Raw genomic sequence first — 6877 nt, forward strand, 5'->3', positions numbered from 1 at the left:
GCATTGTAGAGTAGCTGATTCAGATTTGCACATTTACACTTGCATTGCATGCATGGAACTTGGGGCCTGATTCCGATGTGGACGCACAAGTCTTTCTGACAAACTCTCTTCAACTTTTAAATCTCTGGAGGTACAAACGTCCTACAGATAGGGCATAAACCTTTTATTCCCACACCGACCAAACTTCTTTATGGATAGATTACTTGGTAAATCCCCCCTCGCTTCTCCACAGGGCCGCTAGTTCAGATGTTTACAATATAGTAATATCTGGCCATTGTTAGGACTCTAGGGAAATTGGCCTCCTGAGATGAATCAGACTCTGCGGGCTGGGACCGTGGTAGTAGAAACTGAGGAGGTTTTAAATAGCTTTTCCTCATAGGAGAAATAATATCCACAGCGATGGTGAAGGATAGAAGGCTTTATTTGAAACAAGGAACTGACTGGAACGCTGAGTAGGAGTAAAAGTCCAGGATGAAGAACAACTTAGCTGGAGTAGGACGACTAGTACTGATGTATAAACTTCCACGACAAGCAGCACACAAGTCAGATGACACTGAATTATCCTCACTAGACAATAGGAGAAATCCTGAGTCCGAGTCACCGGGGTACGCCTAGTAAGACGAGACGGGAATCCTAGGTCACAAGGTATAGATGTATATCCAGATAGATTGTGTGGAATGGCAGGCTTGAAGGAGTACACAAGTCCGCACAAGGTGCGTCAAACTCTGGGTGTAGAACACTGTGATATGTCCTGGTGATATAGATAGAACACACAGATGTGCATTCCTAGGTGCTGTGGGTTTTGGCCCAAAGTGGCATCTTTGGTGCTGTCGGTCTTCACCCAAAGTAGCGTCTTTGGGCGAAAGGGCAAAGTATAAAGATGTGTAGCAGATCCAACACTGGAAGGTAACAGGAACCAAATGCTAGGACTTGAAGAGATGTTGTACAGGCACTGAATGAGCATCCAGGAAGGGTTTAAATAGGACACCACCGGCAACTATGGAGGATGACATCAGATTGCACGAGGGATGTCTGTCAGTGTGGAGAGAGAGACCTGCGGCTCCAGCGTTGCCATGGAGATGATCTGCGGTTGCCCATGGCTCCGAACCAAAGACTGGAGGTAAGTAAGGCTGCTGGCTTGGCGCTGCGCCGGGACCTGAAAACAGCCATGCTCCCACTTGGATATCCTTAGTCCTTCATACATTCTCTTACAATTGGCATTTTCCTGCACACCTGGAAAATTTCACAGATTTTATTGAAAATCAGTTCTTAAATTATGCGGACGACAATATAGCCCACTCTAATGTTATTAACCTTTCCTGGGCTGCTTCCAAACCTGAGGCCTAGCTCATAAATGCAAGCCATTTCCAGACCCTTAGTGCTGATTTGTCTGCTGTATATGCTGCTATGTTGTCTAATAATATGTCTACTACCGACAGTTTTATGTGGAGGCTAAAAAATTTGGATCATTTATGTACTGACAAGGCCAAACTTAATTAGACCTATCAGAAACATTGTTATATTGGGGGAACAAACCCGGAAAGTTATTGGCCAATCTTATTAAAGCCCGTTCTGCCCCGTCTTCTAATCTCAATGGGCTTCTCATCTCATTTATCGTTTCCTAAAGCCTTTCTCAAAACTTATGAAGACCTATGGCATGTGCTTTTTGAGAGTTCCGGGTATGTTCAATCTGACGCTGATATGTCTATGTTAACAGCACCAGTCAGGGAGATGGAACTCCAAGGTGTTATTAAGTCTCTCCTTACGGTTAAGATAAGATTTGTTGGGCACATATACTCAGTGTTGCATCTACATGGATTTGGACCTGATTTTGTTAGAATATTTCAGATGTTATACGTGCATGGTTATCGACGGGATGCATATTGGAATTCTGATTTGTGTTCCAGGGCAATGGCTAGGTGGGTGGCTAACTGGGGTGGGCCGGTTGGAGTTGTGTCATGTCAGGGACTGTGTCGAAAGACACAGTTCCACTGAAACCTCCGGCCATATATCGATGGATATTCTGAGCCACCATAGGGTTGCTTGAATGTCCAATGGTGCAGCCAATGCCTGATCCATGGTGTGCCTTTATGCGCACATCGGTGGACTTGCAACATGACCAGTGGCCATCTCAATAGGATGCCCATAGGCAGTGGCATTAGCATAAAAGCATTGTCGCAGCTGCTACCATACCTTACCGTCCACCTCTGAATCAAATCTTGATATTGACCTCTTGCAAATTAGCGGGATGTAAATCTTTCATGGTCTTGCCTTAATATTTAGTTAACACCATTAGGGAATCTAGAGAGAGGGCAGATTTTCTCCCAAGTCTGACCTGTCTCAGAAATTGCAAGTCTCACCGCACGCAGTGAGTACTCAAGCTGCGAATGGCATTGCAGTGGCTAATTTATGCCCGATCAGGGAACGGCATACAAATGGACAGGCACGCCTGCGTTTCTCAGACTACCCCGTCACCATCCACAAACGCTGACATCCCGTCACTCACTTTGCAATGGCTTTGTATCTGTGTACGTGATTGCAGTGCAATCACATTACTGGCCTACGCATGCGCACTGCGATGCATGTGCAGTATGCACCATCAACCGATCTTCATACGCTGTTGCAATTGCGATCCATGATGAATCAGGCCCAATGTTTTCAAACTACTAGCAAAATCACTGGGAATCCACACCTATTATACAAATGGTCCCTTATCACCATATCTAATGTCTTTTCAGCATGTGATGATAGGGTTCTGACTCCCGTATAAGTGCAGGTATATTACCCAAAGGATCCTGTGAACTTTAGTAACTGAATGTCTCCCCCATATGAATCCTGTTTGATCACTGTGGATAATAGTGAGTAACATTACCTTTAGACAGTCTACTAGGATTTTAGTTAATATTTTCTAATCTACATTTCATTTTTTTATTTATTACTATTATTTATATAGCGCACACATATTCTGCTGAGCTTTACAGAGAATAGTTGGCCATTCACATCAGTCTCTGCCCGAATCGACCTTACAATCTATGTTCCCTATCACACGCGCAAACACACACACACACACACACACACACACACACACTAGGGTTAATTTTTGTTGGGAGCCAATTAACCTACCAGTATATTTTTGGAGTGTAGGAGGAAACCAGAGTACCCGAAGGAAACCCACACATGCACAGGGAGAATATACAAACTCTACACAGGTAGGGCCGTGGTGGGAATCAAACCCACAACCTCAGTGCTGTGACGCAGTAATGCTATTTTTAAAACATCTGTAGGAGGTGGGTGATTCTGGGCTTTGCCCTGGTTTAAGCAATGATCTAATGATGGCTTTAGTTGTAGTGCAAGGGTAAGGAATGAGTAGTAAGGATTGCATTCAGCAAATTACAAAATGGTTCTAGCAGAAGTTTTGATAATATTTTATAAAATTTGCCACTCATCCCATTTGGTGTGGGAGCTTTAAAAGGTTTTAATGATTTCATTGATGCTGTTACATGCTCTACTGTAACAAGGGCTATTAAAGAGTCTGCCAATGATGAGGACACCTGCGGTAGCGGTAGGTGTATCCTCCCAAAATAGCTTTGTGTTTAAAGTGATCAATTAGTTCCTGATTAAAGAGATCTGCATAAAAATTGTTTAATTGATACCCATCCCATAACTAACCCTGAGCATCTCACAATGCTGAAATAATAATAGAGGTACGACTTCCCCAGAGTTGAGAGATGTCTTCCTGATTTATTCTCAAATTTGTAACATTTGTATCTAGTTGAATAAAGATGTTTTTGTGCTAGTAGAGAAAGGACCGTATTAAAGTGGAATTTTGTTTAAAAATAGTGGCGTTCATTTTCTGGTGTAGGATCGGCAATCATCGGAAAGCCAATGCAGAGGTAAAAGGCCAAGTGTTTGAGAACTCAGGGAATACAGTAGAGAGTAATATAGGTAATTGGTAGCCAACCTAGAAGCTGCCGACAGATGCTGCAAACCAATTACAAGAGCTAAGTCACTGTAGCCTGGACCCTCAATAAGGAATCCAGCGCCCAGTAACAGGAGTGAATGCTGGAGCAGAAACTCAGCACAAACTCAGGGCAACAACCACCATCAATAGAAGTACCAATGGTATAGTGAGTAGAGAGACTCAGAGAAGGTGAGGAGTTGCAATGCAAAGAGAAAGCAATGCAATTTGCAGAGCAGAAAGGTAATTTAAAGTACAGTGAAAGAACAGACCACTGGAACCCGCAATGAGCAGGAGAATTGTACTCGGAGCACTTGCTTGTAGTCAGGATCACTGTAGGCAGTGGACTTGGCACTTGGAAGCACTACGAAAGTCCTTAGAATGCCCAGGACATTTCAGACTACAATGCAGGTTGAAAATAGGTATGTCACTGGCTTGGACTTTACTTGAACCGAATTGGGATTGGAAGTAACAGAGATGGAACCAGACTGAGAATGGTCTAAACGGCCCGCTGAGCCGGAGTGGAACTGCAGGCTTGAACCGGTATAGGACTGGAGGTAACCGCAACTTAGGGCCGTACTCAATTAAACACAAAAAGCCGAGATCTGTGAAAAAGTATCGCCGATTGCGTATTTTAGCGTGGCAGAAACATATCCATATTCAATTCCACCCGCTTTTCGTGTACGCGGAAAGTCAATGCACTGTAATAGGCGAAAAAGGTATGTCTAATTTTGGGGTGCAAAGGTGGGGAAACTACTCAAAACCCTTGGGACAGCTCCCCAAAGGACAACTGCGTCAAAAAAAATTCCTGAAAAAAACTTAAGAACACCCCATAAAAGTACTTACATTTTGGGGGTGAAAAAGCACAAAGTTTGGGGACAACTTCAAAAACTAGCGAAATAAGGTTCTGGGAGTGCTCTAAGAAGGGGCCAAGTGTTTTTGGGATTGCAGGTGCTTTTATGACGGAGGAATTTCACTTTTATTACAACCTCACTTTTGAGACCTTAAAATATGCTAACACCCATTTTCAGGTACCCCAAATTTGCCAGGACTACTTATTTTCTTCACCACTTGTGCAAAGACTCTAATTAGAGGCTGTTGAACCAACTTAAGTACCCCAAACAGTTTAATTAGGACTATGGGCCTGATTCAGAGCGGGTCAATGGCCGGGCAGTACGCACTGTGTGAGCCCCGTAGCGAGTGAATTTTTACTCGCTGCGGGACTCCCTACAAGACGAGGGCGGCTGTCGATTTGTGATTGACAGCTCGCCCCATTTTGTAGGCGTGCAGGGGGGGGTGGCTGGACAAACTGAGGCGTTTCTGAAGGAACACCTGCCGTTTGTGGGCGGCCCTACTTACATCACCAGTGATGTCAGTAGTGAACTTCCTACTCTATTAGAGCAGGAAGTTCACTGGGGCTTGCGGTGATCGAGACCCTACCACAAGGATCTAGCGAGCACTTGTGAATCAGGGCCTATATACGGGCAATACTACATTGTTCCCCATTGTTTCTGCATCTTTTTGGGGGGATCAGGCTGATTTCCGCGATTCTGACACCACTTTCCACCTGTACTGACTTCGCGGGTCGACGTTTTTGCGTCTTTTGGAATTGAATATCGCAAATAGCGGGGGCGCGCACGATAAGTTTCCGCATCCAAAAGATGCAATGTAATCCCTCCCCCCTAAACTCCGCCCCTGAGGTAAATCAGTTAACAAGCCCAAGGGAGGAGAGGAGAGAAGGAAGACTGGTACACAGAAGAATCACACTCTCACATCAAAAAGACTGGAAACTGGTGACCAGGAAACCCAACCCACAGAAGCCAGGGGCGTCAGTGTGGGCGCCCTGTGGACCCTATGGACTTCGAAGAAAGAGTTAACAAAGGTAAGTTTTACCTTAATTCATTTTCTTCAGGGTCCATAGGGATCCACAGGGATACCATGGGGATGTCCCATAGCAGTATTCAAGGATGGGGACGCTCCTGAGCTGAGAGGAGTATCCTGCATCCAAATGAAGCATCCTGAGAGGCAAAGTTATCGAAGGCATAAAACCTAAGAAAGGTGTGGACAGAAGACCACGTGGCCGCCTTACAAAGCTGTTCCACAGAGGGCTGCTCACAAGGATCCCACAGAGTGAGTGGAATGAGCAGAGACGGTAGCCGGCACAAGAAGGGCCCATCTGTGTGTAAGCCTGTGAGAGTCATGCGAAGCCATCTGGCCAGAGAGTGTTTGTTAGCTGGCCACCCCTTATGGAATCCATAGAAGACAAATAGGGAATCTGTTTTCCTGAAGAGAACTTGTACGGTCCACGTAGATCCTGAGAGCTTGGACCACATCCAAGGAGGCCTCACCTGCCGAGAGGTATGGTGATTGGAAGGCCGGGACTACGATTTCCTCATTAATATGGAAATGAGAAACAACCTTGGAAAGGAAGTCAGGATGAGTTCGAAGAACAGCCCTGGCCTGATAAAAGATCAGAAATGGGGAGCAACAGGAAAGCGCCCCTAAATCTGACACCCTATGGGCGGATGAAAGAGCCAGAAGAAAGAGAGTCTTCGCTGTGAGCCACTTGAGTTCCACAGATTCCAGGGGTTCAAACGGAGGGCCCTGAAGGGCCTGGAGAACCACTAACAAATCCCACATCGCCACTGGAGGGACGAAGGGAGGACGAATATGGAGGACACCCTGTAGGAAGGTGTAAACATCCGGCATTGGAGCAATACTGTGCTGGAACCAAATGGACAGAGCAGAGACATGCACTTTCAGCGAGGCCAGGCGGAGTCCAAGGTCCAATCCTGCTTGAAGGAGAGCCAGGACTCTAGAGACCCTAAAAACTTGAGGGTCAAAACTTCTGGTAGCACACCACTGGAAGTATGTTTGCCACACCCTGTGATAGATCAGGGCAGAGGTCTGCTTACGTGC

The sequence above is a fragment of the Taudactylus pleione genome, unplaced genomic scaffold (genome assembly GCF_031769625.1).
Source record: "Taudactylus pleione unplaced genomic scaffold, aTauple2 ptg000155l, whole genome shotgun sequence".
NCBI classification, from domain to species: Eukaryota; Metazoa; Chordata; class Amphibia; order Anura; family Myobatrachidae; genus Taudactylus; species Taudactylus pleione.